At 42.8% G+C, this 13,901-nt stretch overlaps 1 protein-coding gene across 1 annotated transcript in view; it reads right to left on the bottom strand.

Annotated features, from left to right (window-relative positions):
• Nucleotides 1–6,699, bottom strand: part of LOC128342827 (uncharacterized) — a 75,281-nt gene extending 68,582 nt beyond the window's left edge. The window contains exon 1 of the mRNA XM_053290849.1: nt 6,619–6,699. The gene's annotated coding sequence lies outside the window, so the exon portion shown is untranslated. The remainder of the gene's footprint in view (nt 1–6,618) is intronic.
• Nucleotides 6,700–13,901: the final 7,202 nt, after the last annotated feature.

The following is a 13,901-nucleotide window of genomic DNA, read 5'->3' as shown; positions in this document are numbered from 1 at the left end:
GCGCGGGCGGGCCGAGTCCCGCCGCCGCGGCCGGGCCGAGTCCCGCCACCACCAACTCCGTGCTGCCAGGCTGGGCCGGGCCGCCCCAGCCACCTCACATCTGCGGCCGGGCTGGGGCCTGCCGCCGCCGCGGCCTGGCCCCCTGCCGCCGCCGTGGGCCGAGTGCCGCCGCCGCCACCAGCGGGCCGAGTGCCCCCGCCGTGGTGCCCCCGCCGTAGCCGCCACCACCAGTGGGCCGAGTGCCGCTGCCAGCAGGCACTCCTGGGTCCGCCAGCCAATCAGACGCCCCCCGCAGCCCAGCCAATCAGCTGGGCTGCCGGGACGCATTTTTCCCTGGCACACCCAGGAGAATTAAATATATAGATCCTTGCAATTGGGCTCTGTACCAGAGGACTGGAGAATAGCAAATGTGACACTGATTTTCAAAAAGGAATCCAGGGTGATCTGGGAAATTACAGGCTGGTTAGCTTAACGTCTGTTCCAGGAAAATTGATGGAAAGCATCCTCAAGGATAAAATTGTAAAGCACATAGAAGAACAGGCCCTGCTGGGAGTGAACCAGCATGGCTTCTGCAAAGGTAAATCTTGCCTGACCAAACTTTGGGAGTTCTTTGAGAGTGCCAGCAAGAGTGTGGATCAAGGCGATCCAGTTGACATAGTATACCTGGACTTCCAAAAAGCTTTTGACAAAGTTCCTCATCAAAGACTCCTGAGGAAACTTAGCGGTCTTGGGATAAGGGGACAAGTACATGTGTGGATTGCTAACTGGTAGAAGGACAGGAAACAGCGGGTAGGTATAAATGGAGAGTTTTCACAATGGAGGGAAGTAAGAAGTGGGGTCTCCCAGGGATTTGTACTGGGACTGGTGCTTTTTAATTTATTCATAAATGATCTAGAAGTAGGGGTAAGCAGCGAGGTGGCCAAATTTGCAGATGATACCAAACTCTTCCAGGTAGTGAAATCCAAAACGGATTGTGAGGACCTCCAAAAGAATCTCTCCAAACTGAGGGAGTGGGCGACAAAATGGCAAATGTGGTTCAATGTTTAAGCACCTTTCTTATGAGGAAAGACTACAACACCTGAGGCTTTTTAGTTTAGAAAAAAGATGACTGCGGGGACACATGATAGAGCTCTATAAAATCATGTATGATGTGGAGAAAGTGGAGAGAGAGAAATTCTTTTCCCTCTCACACAACACTAGAATCAGGGGTCAACCCATGAAATTGATTGCCAGGAGGTCTAGGACCAACAAACAGAAGTACTTTTTCACACAACGCGTGATCCACTTGTGGAACTCTCTGCCACAGGATGTCATGACAGCCAACAACCTGGATGGCTTTAAGTGGGGTTTGGATAACTTCATGGAGGAGAGGTCTATCGATGGCTACTAGTCGGAGGGCTGTGGGCTACCTCCAGCATGAGAGGCAGGATGCCTCTGCGTACCAGTTGCAGGTGAGTAACGGCAGGAGAGAGGGCTCACCCTCAACTCCTGCCTGTGGCTTCCAGCGGCATCTGGTGGGCCACTGTGTGAAACAGGCTGCCGGACTAGTTGGGCCTTGGGCCTGATCCAGCAGGGCTGTTCTTATGTTCTTATGTAAAAGGGGACTCTGCTAATGTCCTTGTGCTTATTTCTGCCTAGTTTGCCTAGTGGATAGGAGTATTAAAAATAAATGTTGCACTTCACATGTTAATATATCCATTCTGTATAAGCAAGACTGTATTCTCTTTGTGCTGGTTGTCTGGATTTATGCAGATGTTTAAAAATTATGGAGGATATAGGTGGAATGTTGCAATGCAAGGGCTTTCTTGGACTTCAGTCTGAATGAAGGAGAAATGAAATATTGCCAGATTGGAATGATTCCTAGGAACTGTTTAACTGCAGTTCACTACATGGCAATTCAGAAGATGATTGTGTAGTTGCCTACAAGCATGCTGACACATTTCCTCCCCTAAAAGAGCAAAACAACTATTTTGGGGGTGGACATTAACATCTGTCCTTGATTTGGCTTAGCTTTGAATGGATACCTGCTACCCTTGTTGCTCAATTTTTTCTTCAATCCTTCCATTTTTAGTAAGAGATGCTTCAGTTTGCTTTGTTCTTGAGCATAATCAAAATACTTATCAAGTATAATTGAGTTCTATAGATCTAGGGGCAAAATAAATGGCTATGCAATATTTTCTCCTTGCAGATGCTAGTAACAGATCACTTTTCAAGTTTTGTTTTTTTTAAGTTCTTCTTAAATGCTTGGGAGGAATCAAATACATGATCCAGCTGTCTGCAATTACTCAAGCTGCTGTGCTACCAGTTTTGGCTGAAGTGTGAGGAATTGGTGTCAATGTGGACAATTTTGCCCGACTGCCTACTGAATCCAGTGCAGGTTTTTTTAGGAATACAGCTGAATGCTGTGAAAATGCAGATCTTGTGTAATAAGGATTCACTTGGCCTCTTTGTGGGATGCTGTGGCTCCATCTGCAACTGCATGCATTGACTGCAAATCTGCATTAAGATTTGCAGATTTCTTTTGGGACATTTACTATTTATGTGGCATTTGGGAGAAGCACTGTGCTTTGTAGAGATTAATCAGGCAGAAATTCATCAGGGCCATCTCTAGCAAGTAATTGGGGGAGCTACACCTGTTGAATTTGTCTGGATGCATCCATCTCTCTGGTCCAATGTTGAGCTGAAAGGCCAAGGCAAAATGAGGGTGCATGCAGCCCAGTTGCTGTACAAAGTCTTTACAGCTTATGGCATGGAAGCTAAGATGGGCACCTTGCCTTCAAAAATTTCCACACTTTTTAAGAGTACAAGTGAAAATTGAAATCACTTTAACTCCCACTTAAAAGGAATGGTTTTGGATTACTCAATATACTTTTGAGTGCTAGTTTTTGGGCTGGAAGCATGTCAATTCATTGGGTATTTAAGGGTATAATAGTCAAGATGAAAGACTGATACAGCTTGATAATTCCCACCGCCCCCCGTTCAGCTCTTCAGTCCTATAAATAGACTCAGAGCTTATTAAAAAGTTAACAAGTTTCACTCTTGGGAGTTCAGTTATTCACCTGTGAGGCGCTGGTGTTTCATCATCACTGGCAACTAGCAAGGAAGTCACTGAGAAGAGTCAGCACAAAGGGGAAAAAGAAACTCAAGGCATCCAGCAAGGCCTTGGTTAAAAATATATATATTCAAATTCATATTCCTTTTTTAAAAAAAGAAAAAAATCCCAGAGCGTTCATGACATCCTGTGCAGATGGTACTTTCTAAATTGAGCTCATTGTGGTAAGAAACATTCTATAAACATCTCATTTACTGAAACAAGGAATCACACCATTGTCAAGATAGCAGCCATTGAGGAACTCTCAATAAATTACTCCTGTTTTACTTGGTTGATTGGACCAGAAGGCAAGCAGCATACAGCTGCTGCTTTTTTCAATTGAAAACATTTTGTCAGACAATAAATTATGGCTGGGGATGAGGGCAGTTGTAGTTCTACAACAGCAGGAGTGCCAAAGGTTGCCTGTCCCTGCTATAGAGCAGCTAGAGACATTCAGTGAAAGTGTAGTCTAGTCCAGGAATTAAGGCTGACTTCACTCTTGCATGGTCTACCTTTTAATTTTTTAATTGAACTTATGTGGTGTTATAGTCAGGGATTCTCCCTGTCGTTCATTTTCTTGGTTAGGTAATTTTAACCAGGCACCAGCATCAAAGTTTCAAAACAAAGCTTTATTTCATTTGCTAGCACACAGCTTCTGGGTGCAGCCGGCCGCTCCTTCTGGCAATTCATCATCTTATATACTGAGCCACAAACACATTCCACACCTGCACATTGCATACAAGCCAAAGCATTACTTTTAACTCCAAAGGTTCCGATTTGCTTCCAAGTGCCACACTTCACATTTACACTCTAAAGGTTTCTCCCTCTCCCCTCCCAGACATTCCCTTTGCCATTGCCGTAAAATATCTTCAAGGCGAGGGGAGGAGGCATCTTCCAGCCACCGCAAGTGCAGCTGATAAGGCATCTGTGCAATCCAGCCGTGCTATTTCCAAAGAATATTCCAACAGTGGTTTGCTATTATGTTTTAAGTTTACCAAGCAAGGAGGCACACTCAAAATCTCTTAAGATATAACTGATCTGTTAACTTAAAAACACAAGTGTGTTGCTGGAATAAATATCTGACTTTATTTAGACATTACATTGTATGTGAGTTCAAGTGTCTGTACATGACAACACTGGACTCAAGGACTCAGTATAGGGCAGCTTCCTATGTTCCTACACATGTACATGTTTTCCTGTCAATGACTCTTACTTGCATTCATTCGAGGGGTACAGATCCTCTCGAATGCAAGGTACAGATAGGAAGTGCACTGTTGTGTGTGTGTTGCTCTCTTTTGTCTGAATGTAACTGCAGTGATTTCCCCCCACCCTTTGGACTTGATAAGAATATTAATAGGTTTATGTGTTTCTATTTTAAGTTTTGGGTCTGTTTGTTTCTCCTTTGGGCCAAGTGGACAGACGGACTTGGAGGACCCAGCAAATCTCTTATCTCCTTTGCTGTGGTAAATAATAGCCATGCCACAGTGGGTGGGTGAGATATTTTTAAACATCTCTATAATTTATTCTTCTTGACTAGGACTGCTTATTTTCTGCAGTTCTATTTATGTTGAATTTTGAAAGGCTCCTGGTGCAGAACTTTAGTCTGAGCTTCACTTTTCATTCAAGTGTATATGGTTAGTTTAAAAGCATGGAATCAGGGCCAACAAAAGCTTCCTTAGTTTAGGAGGCAAAACATCTGCACCATTTCTCATGACCAAGTCTTTCTATAATCCGTCTTCTGGCCACCATCATGCACTAGCGCTTGCAAAATAATCCTAATATTATGGATATAATAACCCAAGTGTAATCTAATAATCCAGTATAATCCAAATATAATTTATTGCCAGATTTGTATAATAAAACAAATAAACAAATACTGGTCTTAAGAGTATGCAAATTGAATAGGTTTATGCACATTTTTTTTTAAAAAAAAAACCCTGCATATAAACCTGGAGCCATTTTGCAATACATGAAAGGAATGTGTCCACAAATTTGGCTATGGCTAATCACATGATTCTCCAATCACTTTTTTTTGGTAAGGAGCCTTTGTGCTTAATCATACATTTAGCATTGTGTATTTAGCAAAGTTAGCATTTGTTCCCCAAATTGACTTAGGAAATTTCCAGGCCGCACTAGTTTTGTAGCAATTTAGCGTGGTGTAGTGGTTAGAGTGCTGGACTAGGACCGGGGAGACCCGAGTTCAAATCCCCATTCAGCCATAATACTAGCTGGGTGACTCTGGGCCAGTCACTTCTCTCTCAGCCTAACCTACTTCACAGGGTTATTGTGAAAGAGAAACTCAAGTATGTAGTACACCGCTCTGGGCTCCTTGGAGGAAGAGCGGGATATAAATGTAAAAATAATAATCATCATCATCATCATCCATTTTTCTGCAATAAAGAGTCTACAGCAGCATATTGATAAAAACATATGGACAAGATAAAACAATACAAAATCATAAAATACATACAGAAGGCAACATCCAGGCTAGTTAGTCATGACTAAGCACAATTGAAATAAATGACACAAATTAGTCATGACTAAATGAAGTCCCATTAATTTCAATGGGACTTTGTAAGGACTAAGTTAGTCTGGATGCTGCTCACTCATTAAAAACACAACAAACCAGAGCAGCAGAGGAACTCAAAAAATACACACCAGCAACAAATTAAAACAAGTCAGCCACCTGTCTAGAACAGAAAGGTTTTCACAACCCAGCAAAATATGGAAAATGGGGGGGGGACGCATTTAAACCTGTTTGAGGGGGGAGATAGTTCTACTACAATCAAAGCACCACTAGCAAAAATGTCAAGACCTGAGTCACACTAATTGCACCTCAGTAGGTGGTAGGAGATGGAACATTCTTCCAGATGAAGATCTTCACATTCAGGCAGGTTCCTATAGGAGCTCTTCCAAATGGTGATTGAATGCAGCTTTGCTACATTTAGGCTGGTGGTGGTGGGAGTTCATATGAGGGAACCCATTTACAGTGCCATCAGAAGGTGCCATTCATACAGCCAATGGCATTATTCAGCTGTGCTCCTGACAACTGGCGGTTACTGTGCATTATATGCATCCTAAAAAAAGTAGCACTTTGGTGAAGTGCTCAGAACCTTAGGCACTTCCTGGTGCAGTAAAGCCACCCATCTTGGAAAGGTCTAGGAGAGGTAGCCCTGAAGATAGGCTGAGCCCAAACTGTATATTGGCAACACACCGTAGTTAGTAACACACATCACCATCTTTTGCTTGTGCTCATGGTTGCCAAGAGTGCGGTTGTGCAATTGCTTCTGGAGGACTTTTAATACTGGTAGAGCAAGCTACTTGGCATATCAAAGTGAAACCAGATATTTGTTAACAGCAAGGTATTTTGTACATGGGATTATGTGGTGTGGGAAACACAGAGAGAAGACACTGGGGCATGGGCAGAACTGGGGGGGCAGCCAGGGCACAGGCCCTAGGTACCACTGAGGAAGGGACGCCACACCAGTTCCTGCCACGCCCACCCCAACGCCCACCCCATTGCCCACCTGCCTAGCCCTAGGGCTCCTCAGCCACTTGCCATCCTGCTTGCCTTGCCCTCTGGTTCCGGCCTAGGATCAGACTGCAGAGAGCAATTCTTCTCTCCCTGCCTCTCAGATGATTGGTGGGTGGGCGGGACTTCCAGAGAGGCCTCCACGTAGGTCTCTCTGAAGCCTGAACTTGGCAGTCCCCAAGCAAGCCAGGAAGGAGGCAGGAAGAGTTCTCTGCAGTAGCAGACTCTCTGCCCAGATCATCCAGCACAGCTTTTGCCAGGTAGACTGTGAATTCCTTTCTGTGGTTACCCCCCTCCCAACGTATATAGGGATCTGCTTGCCATAAGGCTTTGATGGGGGGGGGAGAGAGACTGAGAAGTCTCTGAATATTTAATTTAAAACAGATTGAAAAGTTCCTGGCTTTAAATTTCTGGCTTTTTACTATCTAAAAAGGCCTGTAAGTGGCTTGTTTCATGGCAGAAAATTACAAAAACTTCTGGAACAAACAATATTATACTCACTCATTCATTCATTCATGTATAAATTCACTTATGTTCAAGTTGTTTTGCAACTCAGAAGGTCTGAGTGAGAACTGTGAAGCATGTCTTGTGTTTTTATTTTATTTTATTTTTCTTGTGTGTGAACTGCTCTCCAATAACTCACAGGGACTTCAGGGTAAATCTGGCCAACATGTGAATGCAGCTCATCCATTCCAGAGGAGATGTGTGTTAAAGGGCTTTAAAAGCCTCATGTGAAAAACCTCCTGGAATCAAACTTTACTGAATTTCTTCAGAATTCTGAGAAAACATACATAGGCTCACCCCGCATGGTTGAAAGTCTCCTTTGCTAATCTGCAGCGAGGGGGCCATTTTAATAATTAGTGTTTCTAGTGTATTCTAGGCATTAAAAGTAGGACAGATATATAGTACTCAATGTATATCACTATATATTGTGAAGTGTGCGTGTGTGTATTCAGTGAAATGTATTTCCAGGCAGCGTACTTATTTTGAAATATCAGATTTAAATCCATGGGGGCCTGGGGTGTGTGGAGGCCCTGGACTTTGGGGGTCTGGGGGCCGATTTTAAAATCTCATCTTGGCCCTTTCCAATCTTGCTATGCTCCTGGCGGTCACTACACATGGGTTTCTGCACAACCTCCTGCACAGAAGAAATTTCCATGTAGAAAATGTGTCTCTTGTAAACTGACCCTGAATGTAATGTTCCATCCATGACTGGGATATCTGAGATTTAGAGTCAATAATAAAAGAACAGCACACTGCTTGTGACGGGAAGGGGCAAATTACAATGATTTCTTAGTCTGGCAGGGGCTGGTTTTGATCCTGGCAGAACTTGGCTGTCTGCTCCTGTTGCAAATTCCTCTGTCTAGTGTGGCAAACTAATGTATCATCCTCCCTCCTGATGTCAAACTAAGCACTAGAATGGTGAATGCACATATACCCCATCATGAGCCAACAGTCATCACAAGACAAAGGCTGGCAGGAATCATTCACTGGTTTATAGACCCTCCGCCACCTTCTTCTTCCGTTATTTTGCTAGTGGCTATTTGGGCAGGTGATACTCTAGTCTAAGACAAAGTCATGTTTTGTTTTTTGTTTTTAAAGCATGATATGAGACAGAGAAAATGACACTTGGAATCCTCACATAACTCCTGACTGTTGTTCCATAGAGAAGGCTCGTGTTTTCAGGTTTTGATCAACAACTATGTCTAGATGGTACAGTGTTCCTTTTAGCAGGGATTTCCAGATATTGCTGGCTACAAGTCCCATCATTCCTGTTTGGACAGGGGTGCAATTTCAGTGCTTGCCCTAGGCGCTATTTACCCTAGATACGCCTCTGCACTGGGCAGCAAAGAGAAACAAGACAACCTCAAACCAAGGAAAACAAATACTGTGGCGGTGAAACTAGCAAAGGCGTGGTGTAGTGGCTAGAGTGCTGGACTAGAACCTGGGAGACCCGAGTTCAAATCCCCATTCATTCATAAAACTAGCTGGGCGACTCTGGGCCAATCACTTCTCTCTCAGCCTAACCTACTTCACAGGGATGTTGTGAGGAGAAACCTAAGTATGTAGTACACTGCTCTGGGCCCCTTGGAGGAAGAGCGGGATATAAAATGTAAAAATAAAAAATAATAATAAAAGGGAAGAGAAAGGTGCATTTGTAAATCAAGAGGTTCAGCTGCAAGCTTTTCAAATGCATTTTATAACATGCCAGATTCAAGGAATCCATCTCACAATAAAAAGCTGATCCTACTATGCATATTTAAAAATAATTCCACTAGACTCAGTGAGAATTTACTCCAAAGGAAATGCAAATAAGATGGCAGCCTAAATGTAATTTATATTTAATGGAAGTAAAACCTTTTTGGCATAGGCATCATGAAGAACTAAAAATCTCCAGTCTCTACTCCTTGCTAGCAAAAAAATAAAAATAAAAATGTTGGGCAACATTTTGTATAATCTCCCATTGATGCCAAGAACCCACTGGGGCTACTGAGCAACTTCAGAGTACAGGCCCGATGGTAGAGAGACAGAGCCACGACAGAGTGCCTTAAAGTGCTTCCAGGCACCTTTCCATGGATTCTGATGGAAAGGAGTGCTGCACTGCTGCCCAGAAGTGCTTTAAAGCCATTCTGCTGCAGCCCCGTCACTGCATTACTGGGCTTGCCTCTGCATTTGTGCAGCAGGAGCCCTGGTGGGTCCTTCATGTCAATGGGAGACTGTGCCACAGAATGTCACTCACTGTAAATATTGGTTATTTTACTGTTTTCATCAACATCTGTGGAATCACAAGCTTATCTGTATATTGTACTTTCAAGCTGAAATCTTGTGCACCATTAAGGGCGATTTGCGGATTTAAGGGGGTTTTGTAAATGCTTTCTGTATAGGTTCTGTGTAAAGTGGTGGTGTGGTTAGCATGCTGAAAGAAGGATGGGGAGACTCAGATTCATCAAGTTCACTGGGGGACACTGGGCCAATCACTCTCTCAATGCCCCACAGAATTCCAGGTTTCACCCGGATTTTAAGTATCTCACCCAGATTGCTTCGCTCACTCAGGTTCTCCCGGATTTCAGCTTTCCTTGGAAGGGTGGGAAATTTAGACAAATAGGCTTGCAGTCCTGTACCTCCCCCACTCCCCCAAAAGAGGGCTGTTAGTGTCTTCAAGGACTGTGCCTGGATCTGCTAGTCTGGTTTGAGACTGCATGACAAACAGCAATGTAAATCCAAGGTCCCAACTCTTGCCCCAGCCCCTAACTCCACTGTGTTGCAGGAGATCTTGCAGGAGCCAACACTGCACCAGAGCTTGAGGCTGATTGCCTTCAAAACAGTGGCTCAAAATCTGGGAGGAAGGCGACTTGCAATGACAATATGAGCTGAAGATCTCTCCCATTCTCTGACTTTTAGCCAAGACAAACTGCTAGAACTTCTAATGTAATATTTCAACTGCTTTGGGCAATGCTAGCACAGAAAGATCTACCCTGAATGAACAGACTGCTAGCATGCCAAGTTCACTACAACTTTCCTCTCATATGTATATTGTGTTATTCACAGAGGACACCTGACTTCTTATAATCCATGGAAGTCTTGTTGCCAACTTCAGCAGGGAAATGTATGCCTTTTATTGGCTCAAATGAATAAACAAGCCTTCAATCATCACTGAGCTCAGAGAACAACAAAAGCTAAATGGTGACTAGATCTCAATTTCAACACAAACTAATTGTAGCATGCAATAATTTAAAGCCACTTTGGGTAGGGCTCTGATCAAAAGCCTTTTTCAAATCTTTGCTGAAGTCAGTATAGTACTTGCATCACCAAATAAGCATATTTTAATAGCACAAAGACATTGCATTAGTCACAGGGAGCAGGGAGATCTAGATAGTTCTTATTGTATTATCCTCAAATCTGAGACTTGGAATTGGAAAGAAGTATGATCTCTGTCTCTGCAGTTCTCAGCCAAGCTGCATCTTCTTTCCTGTTTGATCTTTTCCTTTATGTCCGGGATGCACAACTTTGGTCCTCCTGCTGATGTTGGCCTAACTCCCATCATCCCTTACTGGCCACTGTGGCTGGGGATTATAGGACCTGTACTCCAAAAACAGCTGGAGGGCCAAAGTTCTGCAGCCCTGCTATATACAGAATTTTCGCTTAATATTTTAATTGTGTCATTTTTATAGTCTTGTTTTTAATTTTTGTGTGAACCACCTTGGGGTTATTTTAATGAAAGACGGTATATAAATTTAACAATAAATAAATAAGTAGTTATTACACCCTTCCAAAAGCCTTTAAAAATTATCTTTGATCAGGAAACATTAAATGATGAATTTGCAAACATGAAATATTTGTAGAAACAGGCATCTAAAGAAGGAACAGGCATCTAAAGAAGAAACCGTCTTTACACCACTCTTTCTTGCTTAAAGAGCCAGCCCTTGTCATGAAGTAATTATAATCAGAAGCAGGGATGGGCAATATGACCAAGAACCCACGAGTCACCTTATTGTGTTGGCAGGCTTGGGGGCAGATCCAGGTTCAGAGAGTCTTGCCTTACTAGAGCTTGCTCCTACCAAAAGGTGGCTAATCATGCAGTTAGCAACAATCTCAAACTGAAAATCATGAGAATAAACACATTTGGAGATTATATACGACTACCAGATCTTTTTAAACAGAGAATGAGGAAGTTGCATGTCAATGATCTAAAATGCATTAGATGAGAATAGGGGGATTAAGCAGGCAAGTACTTTTAAGACTTCCTGTCAGCTAAATGGACCTTTCAAATCAGTCTTTCCTGCCCGCGCACCCACCCACAGCCCCCCTTTATATAGAATGGATCTGCTACTATTCAGAAGCACCAGACTTGGCACTGCTAAACAAGATTATCTACTGCTAGCAAGAAAGCTACCTTCAGCCGGTCTCAGGTGTGAGTCAGTGTATCAAACATGTTATTAGCATGCACACCCAAAACAAAGACTAAATGTTTTTCTGGTGGATAACAATTATCTTGTAGCTTTCACGAACTTGACTGAGCAGTTCATTCTAAACAACAAAGCAAACAGAACATCCCTTATGAAAACTTTACTGCTTCCACACAGTGAGTTTGTTTTATTACTTTACAATCACACACAAAGGCAACTTTTTCTAGTTAGCGCAAGGATAAAAACTGTAGTTGTTGCCTTACTATGTGTAACCAGCTTCACTTAGTTTAAATAATTTGTTACAAAAATGAACAGGCAACTGGCAAGCATTGTAATACACACAGGAGATAGCCCATTTTGCATTAAGGAACACTAAACAAATGCATGCATCTTTCTTGGATGTATTCTTAATTGGATGTACAGGGTGTGTCTTATTCCAGTTTATGCAATGTAATCCACCCAGGCGTGAAATGTCCAAAACATGTTGGAAACTGCCACCACTGACACAGCTCATTTCATTCAGAGAATGGGTCATGGGCAAGGCACCTCAGCCAAGTCTTGTCTCCTTGATCTTGTAATCCTGATACTCTGCCATTCAGGACTTGTTTTAACGTCACATTTTTGCTTACATGCTGAAGGGACAAATGAGATATTGTACTCTTCCTAACAACCTTAAAAACCTGCCCTGACTTCCTCACATTAAGAACATTGTGCTCCACTTCTCTCATATCATTCACCTTTAATTTAACTGAATTTTTCAATAATAATAAATAGATTAAGATTTCTTTCTGAATGTGAACAAAGCAGCACAGCTGATTCTCAACAGTAGCACAGTAGGGCACTTAGAATTCAGACCACAGGAGGATGCAGAAGTTGGGAAGCCAGCAGCAACCTTGCTGTTTTGTGAAGAAGTGACAAAGAGCACAGGTAGCTGTGGCCTTTGTCTGCCTGGGTGCCCAGGAGGTCTGCTTTAATGAGGAAAACAAAATAATGAAGTGGAAATGTGCACAAGGAGAATGCGCTCCATGGGCTTCTTCTCTACTGTCTCCTGGGCTTCTTTAAGAGGGTGAGGAGGCTTAGACTGCCATGGCTTTCCACTTGCTCATAAGTCCTATTCAGACACTATGTTGTACAAGTGTACAGATGTCTGTAAAACTGTACATATTTGTGTGAATTTAAGAAGTGAACCTGGGTAGGCCCCTCAAATGCATGGTACAAATAGGAAATGTATTGCTGTACCTGTGTTCGACATAAAGTGTGAATCACTGTTAGCCGTGTACACTGCACACTTTTGGTACAAACATTGAACATAACATGTGAATTAGACTACTGTCCATTGAATAGCAATGATGGTTTCTGCAGCTCTTTCAGGAGAGTGTGCAGCCCCACGTCTGCTGTCTCAATCAGCTGTGTGCTACATTGCCAAAGAGAGAAGAGGTGTGCCAGTTAAATGGACTGGCCCCACTTCCTCCCTCCTAGAAGTTCTAATCCTCCTAGGCCAGCAGAGCCAACTCAATACTGCATCAGCAGGCCAACTTTGTCAGACCAGGTCAGTGTCATCTCTAGGCTGTGAGTGGAGGACTTCTTCAGCTTTAGCATTTTCTCATGCAATCAGAAGCAGGTATTGCATAGAAAAGCCCTATGTGGAATCCCATTACAGAAAAGTGGCTCCCAGGCAGTTATACACAAAACTAACTTTGATGACAAACCAGTTATGGAAGTTTAAGTCTCACCATCCAGCATTTGAAAAAGAAATGAACATTATGAGAAATGCATCAGTTTCTGCTGAAACAGCCATGTTTAGTCAAGTATATATTGTTGAAATGTGGCTGAACCTAGATGTTTAAAATAAACATTTTGATGTTTCAGAGATGTCATGTCTAGATTCAGCACATCTCTCAAGTAGTTATACAGTAAACTCTTGCTTTAAAGAGGGAAGTCTAAGAACATTTGTATTCATGCAGTCAGGCGGTTATAGCACCTTTGCCATCTCTTATGCTTCCATTTCTCCAATCCATACAGTTTTCTAGCTCTCAAGGTAGCCAACCTTGTGTCAATTTTTCCAACTCACTTGCAGTTATCTTTCTAATCAGAGCATGGTTGTGTTAAAACGTCACACACATCCCCACCAATATATGACCATTCCAATTCATGAAGTATCTGACTTCCCACTAATAATGAGAGATCTGGTGTATATGGGCAATAGAACTGCTCCTATTCTAGGATCAAGCAAAAGTGGCCACACATGACAGAGCAGAGTTTGGATGGTGATGCAGGGAAAGCTGTACAAGACTGCATCTAGTAATGCACATGTTGTGCCATGCAGGATTCAATGCTTCATGATTACTCTGCAGTTGAGAAGTCACAGAGA

The sequence above is a fragment of the Hemicordylus capensis genome, chromosome 1, assembly GCF_027244095.1.
Source record: "Hemicordylus capensis ecotype Gifberg chromosome 1, rHemCap1.1.pri, whole genome shotgun sequence".
NCBI lineage: Eukaryota > Metazoa > Chordata > Lepidosauria > Squamata > Cordylidae > Hemicordylus > Hemicordylus capensis.
This window is presented reverse-complemented; position numbering and strand designations above follow the sequence as displayed.